This window comes from Sciurus vulgaris (assembly GCF_902686455.1).
Source record: "Sciurus vulgaris genome assembly, chromosome: X".
Classification (NCBI taxonomy): domain Eukaryota; kingdom Metazoa; phylum Chordata; class Mammalia; order Rodentia; family Sciuridae; genus Sciurus; species Sciurus vulgaris.
The window spans coordinates 74,513,207-74,539,295 of NC_136471.1; the positions used below are offsets into that span (position 1 = coordinate 74,513,207).

Below are 26,089 nucleotides of genomic sequence, written 5' to 3' on the forward strand. Positions count from 1 at the left end.
TCATAGGGCAATCCCACCTTGCCCATCCCTAGAATCTAAACATGTTGTACCAGAACTTTTGCTTTTTCCAAGGTCTGTTGTTCTTCCTGTATCTGATACCAGACAGTTCCCTTTCTAATCAGCTGATAGAGAAGCCTAAGACATTAGCCAGGTGTGGTACTCTCCCAGGAAAGATTGTACCTCTTTTGCTGTTGAGGGCATAGGGTAGGCCTGGACGGTATCTATTACCACTTCAAGCACTATTTGACTCTTACTCAAACAGACATCTCCCAAGAACTTTACAGTAGTTCTAGGTCCCTGCACTGAGGTTGGGAGGAGTCAAAAGGAGAAATCCTCAGAGGGTCACATGATATCATTAATGTACTATGAAGACACAATATGGGGTGAAGGGGAAGAAAATAGACTCAAGTCACAGACGGTCATCACATGACAGACTGTCTGGCTGTGTCTATTTAGTTTTCCTACCTTCTCTATCTTCCACTGTTACCTGTTTGGTCTTGATCCATGAAGCATGAACCTTGAGGCTTCCCTTGCATGTACTGGAAAACCTCTTGTGGCAACAGGTAGGTATTGCCACTGATCCTGAACTATGGTCCTTGGTAAGTGCCAAGCTCATACCCACAATAACAATGAAATCCAGGTGACATGAGATCAAACCAGGTATTAGGAGGAATGGATGGTATAAAGACAGCCAATGTAGCATCCTCATGGGCTTCAGAGAAGGGTTCCCTCACCCCATACTGGAGACTGAACCCAGGAACAATGTACCACTGAGCTACATCCCCATCCCTTTTTGTTTTGAGACTGGGTCTCTCTAACTTGCTGATTCTGGCCTTGAACTGGCAGACCTCCTGCCCCAGCCACTCAAGTCTCTGGGATTACAGGCCTGTGCACAATGTCTGGCCTCAGAGATTTTAAGTACCAGCCATGGCACCTACAGCCACCCAGCCTCTTTTGGCCCCTACTTTAAGCCAAAGGCCGGACCCATCTAAAATTTCACAACACTAATAATTCACTCTTGGCTCCTGCACTTCCACTTCTCTTTTCCAACATCCTTCTTGCCTTGTTTCTACTTCCTTCACGCCTGTCTCCCACTTACTGGTTCTTTCTCTAAATCCATATTTTTAGTCTCAAGTAGAATGTCTCCTTCTCTCTCTTGGTCCCTATGTCTCAAAACAAAGCATCCTTATTATTTGTAGTTTTAATTACCATATATTAATTGTAATTTTGATGCTTAGTAGTTGTGAACCAACATTCTGTAGAATAGTAACATTTTGTAATTTCTAGAAATATGTCTTCCTCAAGTACATTTGTTTGTTTATTAATAGACTCAAATATATTTAGCCTCTTATGTCATATAAAAATAAGTGAGAATCATGGCCACTAGGACAGGAGTCCCCCATGCTTCTCCCTTGCTAGCAAAGCAATAAAACTTCTTTTTCATTTTCTTCAAAATCATGTCCTCATTATTGGATTGGCATTGGGGACAAGGACTGAGCTTTTGGCAACAAATTTGGTCCCCCAGATGGGACCCAAGAGCAGCCCCAAATCCAGCTTTCTTGGACAAGCCTGGGTCTCCAAGCTGAGGATGCAAGCTGGCTGGTGAACCTCCTGCCCAGCCACTCAAGTCTCTGGGATTCAGGCCTGTTGACAGCCAACTGCAAGAGAGTTAGGAGACCAGGTGAGTTTGCCTCAGGTCCAATGGAAGGAGCTGTTCCTGTGAGTAAAGGGAGGGGCTAAACTATCATCCCAACAGCTGCCAAAGCTCCTTTTGCTTCAGGGAACTCTTACCTTCTCTCCCTGAATGGTACAGGTTGCTTCATCTTGGTCCACTTTGAGAAAAAGGAAACTGAACTCAGTAAAGTTGGGACACCCTTGGCTATCTGGTAAGTTCTCCAGTGTGCACACTGAGACCCCTGATTCCACACATCTTGTTCCTCTTTGTGAGGACATCTTTGGCACTGCTGGGGTAGAAATCATGGTTAAGAGGGACTTAAGAACCTAGGGGATATTTACTCCCTTCTGGTCTGTTCTAGGTTCTCATCTATTTCTTGGCCTTGGGTGTGGGAATGTCCTCTGGTTGTCTGTCTGCATTTTTGTTTGTATCTGTTACTGCCCCTTTTAAGACATGGTCAGTACTGTCTTGATCTTACAGGTAATTTCTTGGGAAAGATCTTGGCTGGTCTGTTTTAGAGGTTCCTGTCTGTCGGCCATGATTTGGGGATCTTTGCTGATTGTCCATTTATTTCTTTTAACTTGAGTTGTTCTGTTAGAGGTAAAAAAGAAAAATTTGAAGAGTCACCTAAAGGTATAAGTCTGTCTAAGAAAAAGTTATTGTTTTACTGTAACAATCCAGCCTTCGAATAGCTTTCTGGATTATTATACAATCTTGTTGTTGGGGTTGGTCTGCCTAAAGGTAAAGTAAGTGGAAGAAATTTGTATGTGCAAGTCTGTATGTTTTAAAGTTTCCCATTGGTCAACCATGGTTTCTGGTATCCTCTCTGGTTGTCTGTCTCTTAAGTTTCTATTTTGTATCTGTTACTGGCCCTTTAAGACATGGATCATGCTATATTGATCTTACTAGGGATCTCTTGGAAAGAAAGATCTTGACTGAATGGGCCACCTATAGGCATAAGCCTAAGAAAAAGATGCGGCCTTTGGGTTTTTTTTTTTTTTTTTTTTTTTTTTTTTTTTTTTTGGATTGTTATACAATCCTGCAGTTGGAGTTGGTCTGTCAGAGGTAAAGTATACACACAGAATCTTGTCCATATACTTTACTGCAGTTGTATGATAAGGAATCTAAACAGTCAGAAGCTAAGTTAAAGGTACAAAAAAGCACTGCCTCTGGTGTGCAAGGAGAGCAGGGCACCAGAAGAAAGGGTTTAAAAAGATTTAAATTCTTTAAACCCAGTGCTGGCAGTCCCAGCATAGTTTCTCAGCCTGGCCCCAGGCAGTTGCAGATCATCTCCCTGTGGGTCAAGAACACCAGCTCAGGGCTGGAAAAATCCCAGGAAAGCTGCCTAGGCTGTAGAAAAATGGGCAAAGAGGACCTGGCTTCTGTCTTGCCTTCCAGCCCCTTTTGGTCATAGGGGGTGGAAGCTGCTGGCTACAAAGGGCATGGCAGTAGGTTCCAGCACTCTTAGTTTATGACCTGGGGACAGGAATAGTCTCCCCTTTTAAGATATGGCAGGACACCCCATTTGGCCAAGGGATATCTATCACTGGGGTAGAGCAATTCTTGTTAGGACAGTATCCCATCAAACTAAATGCATGGGGAGACTGGCAGGATAAACAACTGTACCCAGAAAAGAAAAAAACAGAAACTAAAGACAACCTGTGTTTTGTAGGAAGACTCTACAAAGATATCTTCAAAGAAGTCTAAAGAAAGGATGGAAAGGGCTTCCTCCATTGCATATCCATATGCCTAGTGTAAGAAAAAGGCCAAAAGGAGACTCTGGGTACAACTAACGGGAGGAACTCACTTAAAGTTGATGGCATTGTGCTAATGATAACGGAGACAGGTCAGGCTCAAAAGTATCCTGTGCGCCAACCCTTTGACTGCAACCTGGGAGAAAAAAGATTAAGGCAGTTTTTGTATATGCAACATTGTCCAACCCTCTCCTGGGATGAAATTTGTTTTATAAATTAAATGCATAGATAACATTCATAAGGATTGTTTTAGAATATGAACTTAAGGAAGGCTCTGAAACTGGAAAAGATAAAAGAAAGTTATAGGTATGGAAATACATTTTAGTATGAAAATTAGAAGATAAAAGAAATGTTTCTGGATGAGAAAGTGTTTTGTCTGGTAAAGTAATATTTTTTTAGTGGTGGTGCTGGGGAATTGCAGCCAGGGCTTTGTGCATACTAGGCAAGCACTCGACCAACTGAGCTACATCCCCAGCCAATAAAGTAATATTCTTGTGCTAAAGTCCAAGATGAAAGAGAGGACAAAACTAAGGATGTAAACAAGTTGTAGAATGTCTAAGGAAGTTGAAGATTTGTGGAAGGTAAAATCTCAAAATTTTGTATATGTGATTTAACTGGCTATAATTAGCATCTTCAGTTAAAGTTATCTGAATTTTACATATACTGATATGAAGCAAAGTGAAAAATTTATCTGCTGTTGTCAAGATAGTTTTCTTGTATCTGTTAGGTTTTATTACTTATGGAAACTAAGTCTTAAAGGAATTAGGGTTTGCACCTGCTTTAAAGTCTTTTAAATGATTACTTCATAAATGGCTAAATAAACAACTGTTATTTTAGGTTATAACAATATAGTTGATACACCAAATATATGTGACTAGATATATGTATTTATCTGAGAACTATATCTGCCTGAGTCTTGCCAAAGTTTATAAAATGAAAGTTTATCTAGGTTTACTGGCAAGGCAACTAAACTTATCTGTTTGCTTTGACTAAGTTTATTTCTGATCATTAACATTGTTTCCTAAATGTATAAGAGATTTAAGGCACATGACCAAGGGAAGCTCCATAACATGTACAACCACAAGAATGGGTTCCTAAATTATACTCCATGTACTTATGTCAAAACACATTCTACTGTCATGTATATCTAAACAGAACAAATAAAACAAAAAAGGATGTTTTACCAAACTTAAATGAGATTTGAGGCTTCCCTTTGATTTTTGCTAGTGCTGCTAAGCCATGCAGACCTGTGACGATTGTTACAGTACACTGTGATTCTAAATTTTACTTTAAAAGTTAAACTTAGTTAAATGTAAAGCTTAGAAGTGTACCAAGTTGATGCTCTCTACACTAAAATTGTATCAGTCTCCTGCAGATTTATATAGAAATAACACATTTGGTTGGTATTTGTTTATGTAATTTTTTATAATTGGATGAAGGCAACCTACTGTCAATAAGTTATATATAAAATCTTGTTACTCTTTACACTAGGATGGGAATTTATATGTATTTTTGGAAGGTAATGGGGAAAGCCTGATTTGTTCAAAGGTTGACAGTGTGGAACATGAAAACATTCTGCCAACTTTTTCACAAAAGGGAAGTTAAGCACTCTTTTAGCCTCTGTGTTTGATATAGTTTCATAAGTAATGTTGTATTATGTTAACTGATATCCAGATAGACTCAGGAAATAATACATAAGAACTTTGTAGAATGATATTTTTTAAAAAGGCAAAGATCAGATTTAGAAATAAAACACTTTTTAAGATTTGTCAATAGGCTAGCCTTACTGAGTAAAGGCCCTGCTTCTCATCCTTCTCCATGTTGGGATAGTTCTGAAGTAGGCTAGAATTAGCCTTATTTAAAGTTGTGTACAAAAGATAGATTTTTGTTATTGTTCTTGTAAAGATTACTATGATCAAAAAGTAAATGGGATTTAATAGAAAACTTAAGTAAAGGTTTGGGTAAATTTTAAGAGGTATTTAGGTTTGGAAAAGAGCTTTAAAAGAAGGTAAAACATGTATGTAATTGAAGTGATAAATATATGGGTTTTTTGCAGAGATTAAATAGACATTAAAGATACGTTAGTGTTTATTTTGTAGTTTGCTTGTAAAACTTTATAAGTTTTGCCTATTAGTGTTTTGCAGAAGTACTACTTCTAGCAGAACTCGTGAGTTAATTTGAGACAATAAGCCATCATCTATAGCACAGATAGGATACAAGGCAGATTTTCAGTACTAACACTGACCCCAATGAAATGAAAGGAGTAATGATAAAATTAGATATTGAAGTTCTAACTTTTTACTCTCACTTTAAGACTGGTGAAACTGGCTTGCTGGGTATTTGAAACCAAAACCTTGGAGATCAAAGTCAAGGGAGTAAAAGGATCAAAGAAAAAGCAGCCAACATTTTGACCCTTACCCCCTAAGGTAAGCCAGGACCCAGAGAATGACCAGACAGCTCTGAACTCCAGTTGAGTCACCCTATCTGTGGATCAGGGAGATTGAGAGGACCCTAGAGAACAGGAAGCCAACCAGTGCACATTCTGCGAAGAGGAGGGTCATTGGAGATGGAAATGTCCCTGATGCTTCTAAGAGAAGCTATGTATTGTCATCAAGGCCCGACCCATCCTTGCAAGTAGCACCACTGGTAGAGGAAAGCTAAAGGGGCCAGGAGGCTTCACACCTGTCCCCAAGAGTGATCTCTGAAGAATCTCAGTTGCATCTTAAGAGTAGATAGGAACAAGGTCAGTTTTGACCCACTTGGTCTTAAACACCTGGCAGGAGACTATAGCCTAAAAGCACAGTCCTACATGGACATTTGAAAGGAAAAACAATGGTTTTTTTCAAAATTGTAACTTAAGATGTACACTAGTGTCAACCCTACCAAAAGTAAGTAAAGCTGGAGGCTATAAAGGAAGGGTTCTTGTGTAGAAGTGCCTAATAATAATGAACACAAAGGACTCTAGTGTCACACAGGTTTGTCCTGATCAATTTGAGCCTGATCTCATAGAGCTACAAATCTTCTTAACCTCCTACATAGATAAACTTGATTTGTTTTTCACTATTATGATTATAAGTTACTATCTTCATGATTTTCAGAGACTGGCTAAAATACTAATTGCTTTTGTGCTAATTGTTTACAAATAAGTAATGCTTTGCTGTTTTGTTTATTGTTGTTTAGCATGATCCTTGCCCTATGTATGCCTTGTCCAGTCACCTCCCATCTGCTACTGTGAACTTCTGAACTGCTCTGATGCTGAATGCCCTTAACTGGCCATGCCCCACCTGACAGAGAACAAGAACTTTGGGTCACTTCCCCCAAACTTGTTCTCTTTTAGCAGGAAGCAACTTGGAGATGTCATTGCCCATTTTCCCATAGAAATGAAACGTAGAAATTGACAGTGGGAAAATATAAGTGGTATTTTTATGCTTTGAATATAGCCCTTGCTACTCTGCCATTGTAACTTATTTTCAAAAGGGACATGTTTCTTTCACTTCTGCTCTCCCTGCTCCTTCCTAATCTCTCCCTTTCCCTACATGATTACCTTTCTTTCCATCATAGGTAGAGTTATCTGTCTTTGAACACATATCCACCATAGGAAGGAAGTAGTTCAGACATTGGGGATGGCACCAGAAGATCTCAGAAATGACTATCTCCCAAATTAATGAATGAATTACAACTCTGGACAGAACAAATTGAATGTAGCCTTTGAATCACCTCTTTAAAAACCCTATGTTCCCCAGGATGAGCAGAATCACAACCTCTGGGATAGGAGTCCCCTGTGCTTCTCCTTTGTTAGCAAAGCAATAAAACTTATTTTTTCTTTTTCTTAAAAAAATAAAACAGAATAGGAAGAAGTCAAAAGTATAACTTAAACTCATGTTCAGTAATTAATTTTTCAGTATTTTATCTCATTTGGAGATGATCTAGACATTCAATGAATATCCATCATTCAATTTAACTTAGTAGAACTTAAAGAGTATGTCACCAAATAAATTTGTAAAGCTATTTTTATTTTTATTAGTGCATTACAATCATACATGATAGTAGGATTTATTATGCCATATTTATACATACACTTAACATGGTTGAATCAATCTCATGCCCCTTTATCTTCCTTTTCCCTTCTGTCCTCCCTCCTCCTGATCTGCTTGCTGGCCTCCTTTCTATTATTATCACTATTTTAATTAATTCATCATAATTATATATAAAAGCAAGATTTATTGTGGTATTTTCATACATGGAAATAGCATAATTTGGTAGATTTCATGCCACAGCACTTACCCACGTCCTCTCCTCCTTTCTCCATCTTGATCCCCTTCATCTACACTATTGGTCTTCCATTTTTGTGAGATCTCTCTTTATATCCTTTTTTATTTCTATGGGAAGCTATTTTTAAATAGACATATTGTAACAAAAAAGAAAGCTAGCCATTATCAAGCTATTTCTCTGTTAACTATTTTGTAACACGCATATTTTAGGCAGTCATCATGAAATCAAGAACCTAAACAGTTAAATACATGACTTATTTTGTTGTATTACTATGCTTGATATAAACAAAGCAATGGACACTGTATTTACCCTTGGATATTTGTTCCTAGATTGAACTAATAACTTCATAATCTTAAACATCTAATAGAGATAAAAGTTGTGACTCTGCATTGTACTTAATGCTGACAAACCTGAAGACATGTCTGTTTAAATTAAATCAACAACATTCTTACTTACCAAAGATTATCCAAGTCATATAAACATATCAAACAGCATTTTTATTCTGATTCATTCATTTAGCATGTATTTAATGTGTATTGGGCAAAAAATCAGTAGTACAGAGGTAAATAAAAATATACTCCATGTTTATAGAACATAAAATGCTATTCCTGTACTGGCTGGAAATATGTATTTTTTGCCCTTTTTATTCTTTTTAGTTATACATAATATTGGGATTCATTTTGACATAACTATAAAAGCATGGAATATAATTTGCTATAAATCATCCCCAGTACTTCCTCTTTCTTTCTTCTTTTAACAGAGGTTGAAATTCCAGTTTTGCATCAGTGTACTTGATATTAATGCTCGATCTTTAGAAAAACATAAATAATTCTATCCTTAACCAGCTTGATCACACATAAAATTCCTTTCACAATATTCACCTTTAGCAAATTTTCTGAAACTTTCTTATATTCATTCAGGTTTTCTTTTCTATGACTTTACTTTTTCATTGTGAAACAAGCAGTCATTCTACTTCAGGATAAAAATTTCTCTTTTCCCTTAACAGAATACACTTGTCATATCTCATAGCTTACTTACTAACAAACATGCCTTACTTTTCAATGTGTTCCATGTCTTAGTATCCCAGTCTGCCCATGACATAATGGCATGGACCTTCACCTTAGAGAACCTTCTTCCTCAAAACTTAAGCATACCAACCATAGTATGGCTATTGTGAGTTGAGCTGCTGTAAACATTGATGTGGCTGTGTCACTGTAGTATGCTTATTTAAGTTGGGCATAAACTGAGGAGTGGGAAAGCTGGGTCAAATGATGGTTCCATTCCAAGTTTTCTGAGGAATCTCCAATACTGCTTTCCATAATGGTTGCACCAATTTGCAGTCCTACCAACAATGTATGAGTGTACCCTTTTCCCCACATCTTCACCAACATTTATTGTTGCCTGTATTCTCAGTAATTCCATTCTGACTGGAGTGAGATGAAATCTTAGAGTAGTTTTAATATGCATTTCTCTATTTGCTAGAATGTTGAACATCTTTTCATATATTTGTTAATCAATTATATTTCTTCTGCAAAGTGTCTGTTCATTTCCTTAGCCCATTTATTGATTGGGTTATTTGGGCTTTTGGTGATAAATTTTGAGTTCTTTATATATCCTGGAGATTAATGCTCTATCCTGGAGATGCATGTGGTAGATTTTCTCCCATTCCATAGGCTTTCTCTTCACATTATTGTTTCCTTTGCTGAGAAGCTTTTTAGTTTGTAATCCATCCCATTTATTGATTCTTGATTTTACTTCTTGTGCTTTAGGAGTCTAGGTGTCCTTCAACAAATGAATGGATAAAGAAAATGTGGCATATATATACAATGGAATATTAGTCTTTAAGAAGAATGAAATTATGGTATTTGCCAGTAAATGGATGGAGCTGGAGAATGTCATGCTAAGTGGAATAAGCCCATTCCAAAGAACCAAAGGTAGAGTGTTTTCTCTGATATGCAGATGCTAATTCACAATAAGGGAGGTGGCTATGGAAGAATAGAGTTACTTTGGATTAGGTAGAGGGGAGCAAAGGGACAGGAAGGGTAAGGGGGTAGGAAGGATAGTAGAATGAATCAGACATTTATATATATATGTACATGACCAGTGTGATTCTACATCATGTATAACCAAAAGAATGAGAAATCATATTCCATTTATCTATGATGTGTCACAGTGCATTCTACCATCATGTATAACTAATTAGAACAAATTTAAAAATAAAATAAACCTGCATAACTTACCAAAAAAAACCTTAAGCATACCTATACATCTAAGATTCTAATTTTTTATCCTGATTCTCAACCTTCCTGAGGAACTCTGTTTTAAATTCCTCAAATGGGGTGATAAGACCCTGGAGTACTTTGGAGGCATATTCATACTCCTGCAGAGGTCTATATGCATCAAGCATATGGGCTATTGATTCCCACAGGGACACAGCCTGTCAATCCAGGATTTCCCCTGCACATGTTTCATTCCTCAAACCCATTTCATTGGTCAGCTTCTGGTGGTGTACCAATTATTGGGAAAACTCCCTACTAGAACTGGGAATTACCTTCCATAAGTGGAGTATAAGCTCAGACCAAATAAAGAGGCAGACCACTCTAGGTTGGTTAATATTCAAAGATTTATTCAGGGGGGAACTTATGCTGCAAGAGACAGTCTTGGGTGACAAGAAGACACAATGATATCTGCACTTGAAATGCATAGCTGTCTAACCTTCTATACCATGAAAAGAAAGGAAAAAGGGAAAGAGAAAAAAAAGGAGTCACTGATGGCATGATGGCATGTTAAGCCATCTGGTTGCTGCTTCAGTCTACTCTCTGTTTAAAGGGATTATATTGCTTTGCTACACGTGGTCAACATTTCCAAGGGGAGTAGGTGGATGTTCTGAGCAGCAACAGTTATCTTGGTTTCAGTATGCTTTCCAGAACTTTATGTCGTCCAACTTGCTTCATGGTCACATACCTGGAATATGTTTTCATGAACACATATGTATGTGTGCATGTGTGTGAGCACTAACGCATGTGTGCGCACACGCGCACACACACACACACACACACAATATGCAGACTGTTTCACTGGTGAATTATGCCAAATGTTTCAAGAGCAATTAACAGCAATACTTCTCAAACTCTCCCACAAAAGAAAATTTGAGATCACCTTCTCAATTCATGCTGATTCCAGTAAAACTTTGATATCAAAACCAGACAAGAAAAACACTAGAAAAATAATCTAAAGACCAATAATCCTTATAAATAGTAACATAATCCTCAACAAAATGGAGGCAAATGGAATCTAGTAACATATAAAGTAATTATATTTCAATCAGTCAGATTTACTCCATGAACACAAGGTTGTTTTAACATATAAACATCAAACATTATAATATAGTATACTACTCAAACAAATTCAAAATCCACATGATCAGCTCCATAGATGCAGAAAAATATTTGAAAAAAATCCAACACCCTTTCATTTAAAAAACATTTAATGAACTAGTAATAAAATGGAATTTCAACATGATAATCAACTGTATTAGGGTTCTTCAGACAAGCAGAACCAATATGACCCATTGATTGATTAATAATAATTGGCTCATGTGATGGTAAAAGGTTGAGAAGTGCCACAATCTGACATCTGTAAGCTGAAAACATAGGAAAGTCAATAGTTTCAGTCCAAATCTGAAAGCAAAATAATCAGGTGCAAGTTCCAGTTTTAGTGCAAAGGTCTGAGAACCAGGAAAGCTAGTGTAATTGCAAGTCTGAAACCAGGAAAATGTATGTTCCATCTCAAGCATTCAGGGAGAGAGTGAATTCTCCCTTCCTCTTTTTTTTTTTTTTTTCTTTTTAGATATTTTACCTGAATTTTTATTTTTTATTTTTTTATTTTTTCTCCCTTCCTCTTAATTTTATTCTATTCAGATTCTCAACAGTTTTGATGAACTTTGCCACCTTTGGGGAAAGAAATCTGCTTACTCAATTGACTCATTCAAATGCTAATCTCATATGGAAACACCCTCACAGAAACACTCAGAAACAGTGTTTAACCAAATATATGTGTCCCCTGGCCTATTCAAGTTGACACGAAAAGAAAGTAGTATCATCCTTTCTCAGTTTGGCACCCATACACATCTCTTTAAAGCATTCTTAATCTCCAAAATTAAGAAAATGATAAGAGCATAATTTTATCTAACATGATACAACCAGCACACATGCAACTGAACACCCATTAACTTCTTTAGAAGAGGAGATAAAGTCCTTGAGTAATGTTTTCTTTTCTCCTTGATATCCAGTAACTTAAATATCATGGCATAATGTCAATAAATATTTTTACATAATAAAGAAATAAGAGAAAATAAATGAAAGATATTTGCTTAATATATATGTATATATCCACATACAAATACAAATTTTATGCATAGCAAAATAAGAAAATAATACTCATGATGATTACAGTCCTCATTTCTATGATTTGTTACATGATCATAGCTGCTATTTATAACTACTCTCTTCCACTACCAACTCTGTATTCCCTTTGTCTTTCACAGGCAACTGGGCTGGCTATTGTTCTTTACCTGGTAGGGTGACCCAAACTTTCATTCCTTAAACATCTGGGCCATTGGTGGCCCTCCCTGGATTGGGTTGTTGTAGTTTTCTGTTGACATTAATCACAGGGCATCATAATAACCAGTGATGCCCTAAGGAATCTCCTAGATTGTGGACACACTCATCCTTACCTCTATTTTCTCTAGGTAGTCAGCACCATCACCACAACCAACATAGTAAATCTCTTCTCTGCCTGTTGACTCAGAGGCATTAGAAGCCCAAAGTGGCCAGGTGGCAATCTTATCTTCTAGTTCCATTGAATTATTATTATCAAGTCTACTGGTGGCATTTCTCCCTATGGAACTATGGCCTCTAAGGCCAGCAGAGCATAAGGTCAGAGAGAAGAAGCAAAAATCTTCCTAGGAGTAATAATGAGTGATATTACTTCCAATTCCATCCCTTGATTCCTAGACCTATAAATTTTATCTGGCTATGGAAGAAATAAAACCATATTTTGGACACTGATTCAGAGCATTTATAGCCTTCTGGGAAATCCAAGTGAATGTTTGTTTCAATAAGAACAAAATACTACCCCTTCCATGATAGAAACGGCTCAACATAATCAACTTGCCTCCAGGAAGCTAGCTTATCACACCAGGACATGGTGCCACTAGGGATTCAGTGCTGGTCTCTGCTTCTGGTAGACTGGGCAGTCAATAGTGACCCAAGCAAGGTCAATTTTGGTGATGAAGTTCATGTTGATGTGCCCATGCATAACCTCCATTCCAGCCATCATGGACACTATGTTCATGAGCCCACTGGGCAATAACAGGTAGAGGATGAACGAGGCTGATAGTTTTCTTCATGAGTCACATAACATCTAGTTCATGATTAGAAGCTCAGGTCACGTGAAAACTGGCGGGCCACATTTCACTAGTCATTACCAAGTCTTATTTACTTTATTACTAAAATCCTCCTCTGCTGAGGTCACCATTTAATGGACTTTCACATAGTCCAAAAACTATTTCTCTAAGGGAGAACAAGCATCTTCAGAGGGTGATAAAGCTTTTCTCCAAAATCCATTATGATTTACCTATAGGGGACTAGCAAAGATTCCAAACAGCATTCCTATCTGTCATGACACTTCAAGCACCATTGGACATGCTGGATCATATGACACAAGTGGCAAAACAACTAGCATGGTAGCCTGAACTTGTTGCAAAACTTCCTCTTATTCTTATCTCTCCTCAAATCTGGCAACTTTTGGTGTTGGGGATGTAGCTCAGTTGTAGAGTGCTTTCATAAGGTCCTAGGTTTCATAACGCCCTGGAAAAAAAAAAAAAGCAAAAACTAGCAGCTTTTCAGTAAATGGGCTAGAGTAACACACTCAACTGAGGAATCTATTGCCTTCAAAATCCGGGAGGCCCACTACTAATTATGACCTGTTTCTTTTGTAAGAAGGGCCTTGTGCAACAACTTATCCTCCAAAAAGATATATTTGAGCATGCCCTATACCATTGGACTCTTAGAAGTTCCACTCTTGTATAAGGCCCCTGCAATTTCCTTATACTTATTTCCCACCCTGCAGCAAACAAATGTTTTACCAATAAATCTAACATAGGTGATACTTCTTTTTTATAGACCCAATCAGCATACACGATGACATGGGACTGTAGAGTTGATATACCCCTGATGTAGACAGGAAAAATACATTGGTGATCTTGTCAGATGAAAGTAAACTTCTTTTGGATAATTTTGCAGTAAAAAAACATTTTCCAGATAAACAGATGCATTCTAGGTACCATAGGATGTGTTAATTTATTTAAACAATGAAACTTATCTAGTAAGCAGCTGCAACTACAGTTACCACCTGGTTAATCTTGCAATAAGTTAATATAATTCTTCTAGATCCCCTTGTTTTCTGCACAGGGAAAATAAGTGAGTTGAATGAGAATTTGATGGGAATTACCACCCCTGCATTCTTATAAGTCCTTTATGGTGGTGCTAAACTCTGCAGTATATATAGGATGAATATTTTCCAAATCTTTGAGTTCAGGTTCCTTTTTGTTTAATACTTTCATATTCAATTCATTTCTCTCTTCTCACATTTTACTATATATAAACAGGTAAAAACAAGTTGCTTCTGTAAATCTTTGCTTAGAAATATCCACTGCTAAATATCCAATTTCATCATCAAAAGTTTAACCTTTCAGAAAACACTAAATCACAGAGTTCAGTTTTTTGCCACTTTAAAAAATTTTTTTTTAAATGTTTAGTTGTAGATGGAAACAATACCTTTATTTTATTTATTTGTTTTTATGTGGTGCTGAGGATCAAACCCAGTGCCTCGCACATGCTAAGCAAGCACTCTACCACTGAGCTATAACCCCAGTCCCCTTTTTACCACTTTCTAACAGTCAAGTTGGTGCATAGAATTAACTCTCATACTACCTATGAAAAACTCACAGTTAACATCATATTATTTATTTATTTATTTATTTATTTATTTATTTATTTATTTATTTATTTATTTATTTATTTATTTATTTTGCGGTACTGGAGATTGAACCCAGGGCCTTGTGCTTGCAAGGCAAGCACTCTACCAACTGAGCTATATCCCCAGCTTAACATCATATTTAATGGTGGAGAAGGAATGATATCTTCTGTTTGTTTTTCATACCAAGGATTGAAACCAGAGGTACTTAACCACTGAGCCACATCCCCAGTCCCTTTTTAAATATTTCATTTACAGACAGGGTCTCACTGAGTTGCTTAGGGCCTTGCTAAGTTGCTGAGAATGACTTTGAACTTGTGATCCTCCTGCCTCAGCCTCCTGAGCTGCTTGGGATTACGGGCATGCGCAACCATACCTGACCCAGAATGATATCTTCTAAAATCAGGGAAAGATGATGTAGCTTCTCACCAACTCTATTCTACATTGTACTGAATGTCCTAGATAAGCTAGTTGAGCACTAAAAACAGAAAGAAACAAAAGATACCTGTATTGGAAAGGAAGAAATAATGCTACCATAGTGCATGATTTTGCTTTCCATGGATTTGGCTACGTGTGTTTCAACCTTAGTCTGAAAATATTAAATAAAAAATTCCAGGAATAAACAACTTATAAGTTGTAAATTATCTGCAATTCCTAGTAACATGACAAAGTATTAAACTCTCCTGCCCCATCCTGCCCCAAACAGGCATCATCCTTTATCTAGCATAACATGCTGTACACCCTATCTGCTTTTTAGTCAGTTAGTAGCCATCTTAGTTATCAGATCAACTGTTGCAGTATTAGAGTACTTATGTTCAAAAGCCCCTATACAGTAGGCTAATGCCACATCACAGTGTCTACACCATTCACCTCACTTCATCTCACTGCTGAAGCAGTAAATCATCTCACATTTTTTCGGGAAGGAGAGAATGGTGAATAGAGTATAATAAGATATTTTGAGAAAGAGACTTATTCATGTAACTTTTATTATGATGAATTATCATTGTTCTTTTATTATTAAATCATGATTAATCTCTTATTGTGCCTAAGTTATAAATTATGTTTTATAGGAAAAAATAGTATGTATAGAATTTGGTACTATCCATGGTTCCAGGCATTCACTGGGAGTCTTGGGATGTATCCCCCCATGGATAAGGGGGAACAACTATGTATCCATAGATAATAAGTTTTTGTTTTGCTGGGGGTCAACCCCAGGGCGTCAGAATGCTAGGCAAGCATTCTACTACTGAGACATCTCAAGCCCCCATCATTTTGCATACAGAAAATTCTAAAGAACCTATAAAAATATGTTAGAACCAATTTTAAAAGTCAATAAAATAGATAATGAAAGATTAATAGCCAAGAATCAATGATAAATGTGAAAATTTAATTAGGAAAATAATTCCAATTACAATGGCATTAAAAGAATGAAATATTCAGGAACAAATTTAATGAAAAAAATCCAAGACTTGTGCACTAAAAATGACATAAGAAAACTTGGAATGGACCCACGTTTTGACCCAGTTATCCCACTCCTCAGTTTATACCCAAAGGACCTAAAATCAGCAAACTACAGTAACACAGCCACATCAATGTTTATAGCAGCTCAGTTCACAATAGCTAGATTGTGGAACCAACCTAGATGCCCTTCAACAGATGAATGGATAAAGAAACTCTGGTATATATACACAATGGAATACTATTCAGCCATAAAGAAGAATAATATTATGGCATTTGCAAATAAATGGATGGAATTGGAGAATATCATGCTACGTGAAATAAGCCAAGCCCAAAAAACCAAAGGCCAAATGTTTCCCTGATAAGTGGAGAATGATATATAATGGGGGTGGGGGTGGGGAATGAGAGAATAATGGAGGAACTTTAGAATATGTAGAAGGAAATGAGAGGGAGGGGGATATTTAAAATGGTGGAATGAGACAGACATCATTACCCTAGGTACATATATGATTACACGAATGGTATGAATCTACATTGTGTACAACCATAGAAACGAAATTATGTACCCCATTTGTGTACAAAGAATCAAAATGCAGTCTGTAAAAAATTAAAAGCTAAATAATAATAATAATGCATAAAAAAGATATTAAAGAATACCAAATAAATGGAAAGATATATACCATGCTTATGGATTGGGAAGCTTAATACTGTTAAGATGACAATATTATACTAATTGATTTACTAATTCAACACAATCTGTATCACAAACACAGTGCCAGAGGGGAGAAGAGATTAATATGTTAAAAATTAATATGGAAATTCTAGGAACACAGAATAGCCAAAACAATCTCAAGAAAGAACAAAAGGAAGTCTCATACTTCCTTATGTCAAAGATTGCTACAAATCTACAGTAATCAAGTCAGTGTGGAATTGGTATCAGCAGAGGTATAAATCAATGGAATAGAACTGAAATTCCACAGATAAACCATTAAGTTTATGTGCAACTGAATTTTGATCACGTGAGAAAACAATTCTATGGGACAAAAACTAGTTTCTTCAACAAATGCTGCTGGTACAATTGGACATTAACATGTATAAAAATAACTTTGAAAAAAAACAAATAAATTTTGGACCCCTATATTACACATATATAAAATTGAAGTCCAAATGGATAATATACTTACATGTATGAGATAAAACCATAAAATTCTTAGAAAAAAATTAGTAAATCTTTCTTGTCCTGGATTAGACAATAGTTTATTAGATACGACATCAAACACACAAGTGACAAAAGAAAAAGGAAATATATTGGGTTTCATCAAAAGTAATTTTTTGGGCTTCAAAGGACATCATCTAGAAGGTACAATCAGACTATAGAATGAAAGAAAAAAACAGCAATCATATACCAGATAAGGGTGTTGTATATAGAATATATAAAGAACCCTCACAACACAACAATAAAAGATAACCCAACCTACATAATGGCCAAAGAACATAGTCATTTCTACAGAGAAGACAAATAACTTATAATCATATGAAAATATACTCAATATCATTAATTATTAGGGAAATGCAAATCAGAACCACAGTTGGATACCATTTTATAACCACAATGATGGCTATTACAAAAGATAGACAATAACAATCATTGTCAAGGATGTGGAAAAATGGGAAAATTTATAAAGTACTCACTGGATATAAAATAATGATGTTTATTTGGTAAACATTTTGGCAATTCCTTAAGATGTTAAAAACAGAGTTATCATATAACGCCATGATTCCATTCCAAGGTATGTAACCAAAAGAACTGTAAGCATATATTCACACAAAAACTCATACATTAATTGTACATAACAGTTGTATTCATAATGGTCGAAAGTGAAAAAAAACTAAAATGTCCATCAACTGAGCAATGGATAAACAAAATATACTATAATCATGTAATAGAATATTATTCAACCATTAAAATTATTGTACTGATACATGCTAAACATGGATGGATATTAACATGATTGCACTAAATGAAAGAAGCCAGATATAAAAGTCCCATCTTGTATATTTCCATTTATATGACATATCTAGTATAAACAAATTCATAGAAACAAAAAAATATGTTAACGATTGCCTGGGAGTAGGGTGAGAGAGAAATGGAGAGTTAATAGGTACAGAGTTTATTTTGAGGGTGATAAAAACATTCCAGAAATTTAAACTGGTAATGTTGCACAATTTTTTGAATAAACTAAATATATTTAAAAGCTTCAAATTATACAATTTAACAGGGTAAATGTTATGGTATGTGAATAATATCACAATAAAATTATAAAAAGAATAATACTAGAAAAATTTGATATTATCAACATATTTAGAAAATACACTTGAAATTTTTTAAGTTTTTATTGTAGATGAACACAATATCTTTATTTTGTTTATTTATTTTTATGTAGTGCTGAGGGATCAAACCCAGTACCTCACACATGCTAGGCAAGTCCCCTAACCACTGAACTACACCCCCAATTCCAACACTTGAAATTTTTAATATCCATTGATGATCAAAGCACTTAAAATATTGGTGGAAATCTCTTTAAGTCATAAATGACATCAACAAATGGCTACAAAAACATGCTAATGATAAAGTAATATGATACTAGGAATGAGTAAAATTGCATACTTCCACCATTTCTATTGAACATTTTATTGGAGGTTCTAGCCAATATAAAAAGGGGAAAATGAAATAGGAGTAAAGGATAGAGATGACTTTATTCTTATTACTTGAGAATAAATTATTAGAGAAAGCTGTGAGTTCAAGGAAATCAAACCAAATAGAATTTGTAGGGTAGAGTGTTGTAAAGGAGAAAGATACAGATAGAGAAATCAAAATATCTACAGTAAATTTCAAGTATTCCGCTTGGTACTGATCAGTGCACACTTGTGAGAATATTATGCAAAGCCAGGGAAAGTACTACTCAAAAGGATTAGACTGAACAATTCCTAGAGCTAAGAATACAAAGCCAGATTTGAATTTTAAGAAATTCCTGACATTTAAAATAAGAAATGTATATTATTTTCCTACTGTATTTAGATATAACTTTATATATAGAAAATACTACCTGAAAAAAAATTTTCACCATTTGGGTCATACCATTGAAAAAATGGGTTAATTTAGCATTGCATAGATGTTTGGTGTTTTACGCACGAGGCCCTTTTGATGTAATATGACATATCTCAACTAAAAATCAAAAAATAAAAATTGTTTTATGTCCATTATTTCTCCAGAGTCCAAAGTTTTTGGACTTTGATGAGTTCAAATTTATTTGTTTTCAATACGTTTCTTTTAAAAAACCTCCCAATTTACAATTATTTATTTACTAACAGAAAGAAGCTAAATGTCATTTTTAAAAGCCACATAACTACAAATGTAACAGTAAACATACAAGCACACACATTTGCCTTTATCCTGAAAAAGATAAATTTGTTACATTCTAAAAGTTCACAACAATCTAGTTTAATTCCAATGTTCTAATTTAAAGTTTAAGACATTAATATAATAATTCCACATCTAAACATCATCAACTTTTTTTCACTAAGATTCCAAATCAAAAATGAATTGGTAAGGTAAAAGAGAAGCACTTATACTTTAGTCTCAGTGATTGAGCACAGTGAGGTGATTTAAGGTATGATGTAGTTGAAAGGTTAATACTGTGAACTTTGATTTTAAATAAAATTATATCCCATTTAGATTTGAATTTTAGGAGATTCTGACATTTAAAACAAGAAAAGAAATAACATTGTCTAGCAGATAAAAAGGAACACAATAAAACTCAATGAAGGCAAAATTTTCTACATAGAAGTATTTGTGATGTCAGTTCAGCATATAAGAAGGAAAGTGTCACTCCATCATAATAAGTGAAAAACTGAACAAACTGAAAATCAACAACTCTTATTGGATTTATCAGAGAATTGAAATCACAGTGCAAACTCTGCCTCTAAAACTGGAGAAACAGGCAAATGGAAAGATGTATAATTTACTGGAACTCAAACATATCAGGAGAAACTTGTGCAGGAACAAGACAGAAATATCTATAAGAACCAATATAGGAGCAGGGAAACCTAAACCAATCTTTTAAGGTAACTCAAAATGAGAAAACTTACTTTATTTTAGCTTGATTTATTCAATTTCCACTGCTCTTCATTTTGCGTGCATGTGTGTATTGATCCAAGTTCCTGATGATACCATATTTTTCTGTGTAATAAATATTCTTTAGCACTTCTTGAAATTCTAGCAGCTTATTGCAAAGGAGCCTGAGAATTAAAAGCTCCAGTGGGCACCGTTTTAAGGAGTGCCCACATTTTTTGTAAGATTTATACCCCCTCAAACTGTACAAAGTTCTCATAGTAAAGACTGGGGAAAAACCTCTCATGCTAAAATCAGGGGTAGAGAAAAAACATTTTAAAATACACCAGAGCCTAACCTACTGTGATTTGATCAAAGCCTAACCAACCTACTGGAAGGAAAATACCCAACTACAGCCCACTACAACCATATTGTCTCAAAGGGAGAAAATAAAATCACGGACAAACACTGGTCACAGCTCAGGAGCAGAAGCAGCTCATTGAAAGTTTAAGATCTAGTCATAAGACTAATGAATACTTTCCCTCCCCATAATCTTTACTGCCACATCACTAAAGTCCTATTTATTTCACACAGTACATCATGTTCAGCTTTCAGAAAAAGGTATGAGCCAGGCATGGAGGCACATTCCTTGTAATCCCAGCAACTTGGGAAGCTGAGGAAAGAGGATCACAAGTTCGAGGCCAGGCTCAAGCAACTTAGTGAGACCCTAAGCAATTTAACAAGAGCCTGTTTCAAAATAAAACGTAACTATAAAAAATGGATTGTGAGAGGCTGGGAATATAGCTCAGTTGGTAGAGTGCTTGCCTTGCATGCACAAGGTCCTGGGTTCAATCCTCAGCACCACACACAAAAATGGATTGTGATATAGCTCAATGGTAACACCCCTGGGTTGAATCCTGTTACTCCTCCAAAAAGAGTTATGAGGCATACTAAAAGAAAAAGAAAACAGTTTGAAGAGACAGACTGCACACCAGTAAGAGATTCAGATAATCCAAGAATGTTGGCATTATAAAACTACAAATTGAAAATGATGTTTAATATGCAAAAGGAACTAATGAAAAAATAGTTCAGACCATACAGAACAGATGGCTAATATAAGCTGATACAAGCAGAGATGGATACTCTAAGAATGAAAAGGCAGTGCTAGAGGTGATGAATATGCTAATTAGTTTTCACTCAATCATTCTACATTGTATACATACATCACCATAAATATATACAATCATATTTTCTAAATATTCAACAAATTTTTTTAAATTAAAAAAAATGTTAGTGATAAAAACACTAACTGAAATAAAGAACTTGGATGGGCTCATCAGCAAACTAGATGTGGCTGAGGAAAGAATCTGTGAGCATGTGAATGGGTCAATAAAAACTTATACAATGGAGAACAAAAACAAAAAAAGCTAAAAAGTTGAAAATGATATCCAAGAACTGTGGGACAAGTATATAAGGTGTAGTATATATGTAATGGGAATACTAGGAGAACATAGAGAAAAAGGAACAGAAGCAATATTTTAAGCAATAAGAACATACAGAACAGATGGTTAATATAAGCAGAGAATTTCCAAAAACAGTTAAGACACAAAACCATCTCTTCAGGAAGGTCAAAGAACACCAAGCAGGATAAATGCCTCAAAATCTATACTTAAGCATGTTCTATACAACTGTATAAAATCAAATATAAAAATGTTGAAAGAACAAAGCGAAAAGAAAATTACATGTCTACACAGGAACAATCATAAGAAAGATATCCAACATCTCAGAAACCATGCAAGCAAGAAACAAGTGTTAAGAAATATTTAAAGTGTTTGAAAGGAAAAAAAACCCCACCAACCTAGATTCTAATAACTGTGAAATATTCTTCAAAAGTGAAGAAGAAATAGACTTTCTTCAGACAAGCACAAATTTAGGGAAGTTGTTGCCAGTAGAACACTCATGCAAGAAATGTTAAAGGAAGTTCTTCAGAGGGAAAGAAAATTATATAGATCAGGAACTTGGATCTATATTGAGGGGAAAAGATCATTATAGAGAGAATAAGTGAAGGTAAAATACAAATTTTTGTTTGTCTAATTCTTAATTGATCAAACATAATTTGGTTCAAAATAATAAAAACAATGTATATGATTATTATATCTTATCCATAGGTATATATGACACTGATGATAGAAGGGATGAAGGAAAGAAAAAGGATAACTTGGTGATTAAAAGATGTTTGCAAGTATCGGTGAAGTACTATGCATAGTGTTATCTGAATGCTATCTAAAAGTGAACTTAGATCAACTGTAAATGTATACTGTAAACTCTAGTACAAGCAAAGAAAAAGTTTTAAAGGAGTATAATTGACATTCTAAGAAAGGAGAGAAAAGGGAAATACATAAAAGACTCAATTAAAATTCAAAAAGTAGAAAATGGATAGAAGGCAAAAATGGGAACAAGGGACAGGGGCAATGAATAAAAAGCAGTAATAAATAAGGTAGTTATTAATCCAATTATACCAATAATCACTTTAAATGCCAATAGTATAAATACAACAACTGAAAAACAAAGATGGTTAGAGTGGATGAGAAAACAAGGCACTATGACACGTGCTATCTATAAAAATCCACCTTATTATTATTACCACTACTTTTAGATTTCTTTTTTTTTTTTTTTTGTGGTGCTGGGGATTTGAACCCAGGGCCTTGTGCTTGTGAGGCAAGCACTCTACCAACTGAGCTATCTCCCCAGCCCTACTTTTAGATTTCTAAACTTTTGTTTCTTTTCTTTTTTAGATCTGAGGTATGGTTGACAAAATTGTGTAAAAGTATATAATGTGATAATTTGATATACCTATACATTGTGAAATGACTATATCAAGTTAACACATCAATCTTGTCACATAATTATCTTTCCATTATTGTTAAGAACATTTAAGATCTACTCTCTCAACAAATTTCAAGTATACTACAAAATATTAACTACTTTCACCATAGTGTATATTATTCAAAGCATATTCATCTTATAACTGAATATTTATTTCGTTCAGTCAATATCTCCCATTTCCCTCAACAATCACTACTCTACCATCTATTTCTATGAGTTTGAGTTTTTTTACATACATAAAAAAATGATACATTATTTGTCTTGCTCTGGCTTATTTCACTTAGCATAATGCCCTCCAAATTCATCCATGTTGTTAAATATAGAAGTTTCTTCATTTTTATACCTAAATAAATGTACATATTATATTTTCTTTAGCCATTCATCCATAGGCAGAAATGTAGGTCAGTAACATATCTTGGCTATTCTAAGTAATACTGCATTGAACATGAGGGTACAGATAGCTCCTCAACATACTGATTTCACTTCCTTTGGATATATACTCAGATGTGGACTTATGAATCATATGGTAGTTTTATTTTTAACTATTAAGAAGTGTCCATACTGCTTTCCATAATAACTATAATAGTTTCATTAAGAGTGTTCAAGGGGGCGGGGTGGGGGAAGAGTGTTCAAGGGGGTCTGGGTTATGGCTCAGTGGTACAGCACTTGCCTAGCATATATGAGGCACTGGGTTCAATCCTCAGCACCACAAGAAAATAAATAAATAAAAATATTGTATCCATTTTCAACAAAAAACGTGTTTAAGGATTTCCTTTTCTCAACACCCCTGCCAAAATTTTCTGTTCCTTTCTTTTTTGTAACAGCCATCCTCACATGTGTGAGATGATCTCATTGAGATTTCAATTTGCATCCCTTGATGATTAGTAATATTGAGCACATTTTCACATAACTAATGACATGTAACATTTATATATGTATATAGATACATAGGTAGCTATGTATCTTCTTTGGAAAAGTATCTTTTTAAGTCCCATCCCTATTTTTATTGTTTTTAAATATTTTTTAGATGTTGATAGAACTTTAATCATTTATTTATATTTGGTGCTGAGAATCAAGCCCACTGCCTCACACATGCTAGGCAAGTGCTCTACCACTGAGTCACAATACCAGCCCCAGTCACAACCCCAGCCCTATTTTTAAATCAGATATTTTTAAAGTTTTGCTCTTGAGTTCTATGAGTTTCTTATAATTTTAAATATTAACCTATTAAAAAATACATGGTTTGCAAATATTTTCTCCCATTCTGTAGGCTGCATTTTATTATTTTATTTTATTGTCTCCTTTTTGCTATGCAGAAGTTTTAGTTTGATGATGTCTTACTAATTTTTTATTGCCTGAACTTTTGCTGTCATATCCAATAAATCATTTTGAAGACCAGTGTAAAGGAGATTTTTCCCTTTACCTTCTTCTAAGAATTTTACGGTTTTATATTTTATATTTCTTTTTTTTTTTTTTTTTTCCGCGGTGCTGGGGATCAAACCCAGGGCCTTGTGCTTGCAAGGCAAGCACTCTACAGACTGAGCTATCTCCCCAGCCCTATATTTTATATTTCTGTCATTAATCCATCTTAATTAATTCTTATAAGTCATTTAACAAAGGGATCCGGTTCTTTTTTTTTTTTTTTTTTTTTTTTTGCCTGTAAATACCCAGTTTCCCTAGCACCATTTATTAAAGGAACTATCCTTTCCTAATAATCTGTCCTTGGCACCCTTGTCAAAGATTAGCTAAATGTGTATGCATAGGATTATTTCTGGGTTTTCTATTATATTCCATTGGCCCATGCATCTGTTTTTATGCCAATACCACATTGGGAAAAAACCCACTTTAAAAATAAAAATACCTAGGAATTAAAGTAAAGGGATGGAGGAAGTTATACCATGCTAATTTAATTAAAAGAGTGTGGGAGTAGCTGTTTCAGACAGCAGATTTTAGAGCAAGGGAAATTGTCAGGGAAAAAGAACAGCATTAAAGGGATCAGTCCTCCAAGAAGACATAATAATCAATGGACATGTGACTGGGAATAGAAAATTAAAACATATGAGGCAATAACTGAGATAAATGCATGGGAAATAGATGAATCCACTACTATAGCAGGATATTTCCACACCTTTCTATCAGAAATGGATAGATGTATCAGGCAAAAATCAGAAAGGATATAATTGAACTCAACAACACCATAAATCAACTGGATATAATTCATATATTTCATGCAATAACTGCAGAATACAAATTTCCTCACAAGCTCATTCACCCAGAATATATATAAAAAGGATAATAAAAGAGTACGATGAAAAAATGTATGTCCATGAATTTGATGATCAAGATGCAATGGAACAATTCCTTGAAAGACACAATCTTCAAAGCTTCCACAAAAAGGAAATAGATAATCCAAATAGGCCTATATTTACTTTTAAAAACTTGAATCAATAATTAATAATATTCCAAAACAGAAAGCACCAGAAAAATTAGGAGTAAATTCTATCTAACATTTAAGGAAGAGATTATACCAATTCTCTATAAGCTCTTATAAAGATAAAATCATATCAAGGCCAGCATTACCTTAATCCCAAACCAGATGAAGACATCAAATGTAAACAACAGACCAATATTGCTTCATGTTTATAAAAATTAAAAATGGTTAGTAAATTAGATTGAATAATGTATAAAAATATTATGTATCATAACCAAGTGGGGATTTACTCCAGGTAATCAAAACTGCATTAACATTTGAAAATTAATTATTGCAATTCATCACATCAGTAAGTTAAAGGAGAAAGATCACATTATCATATCAGTAGATACAAGAACAGCATCTGAAAAAATCCAATACCTCTATAAACTATAGAGAACTTCCTCAGCTTGAATTTAAAAAAA

The 26,089-nt window shown here is 35.0% G+C and overlaps 1 protein-coding gene across 3 annotated transcripts in view; it reads right to left on the reverse strand.

Annotated features, from left to right (window-relative positions):
• The window catches only part of PBDC1 (polysaccharide biosynthesis domain containing 1), a 101,588-nt gene that overhangs the window by 35,881 nt on the left and 39,618 nt on the right, over nt 1-26,089 (reverse strand). The window contains exon 10 of one of the 3 annotated variants that reach the window (XR_013761004.1): nt 13,263-13,571. The exons of 1 other annotated variant lie outside the window; for it this stretch is intronic. The gene's annotated coding sequence lies outside the window, so the exon portion shown is untranslated. Of the gene's footprint in view, nt 1-13,262; nt 13,572-15,309; nt 15,329-26,089 lie in introns of those variants that run through there. One more of the 3 variants, XR_013761005.1, reaches the window with a different exon arrangement.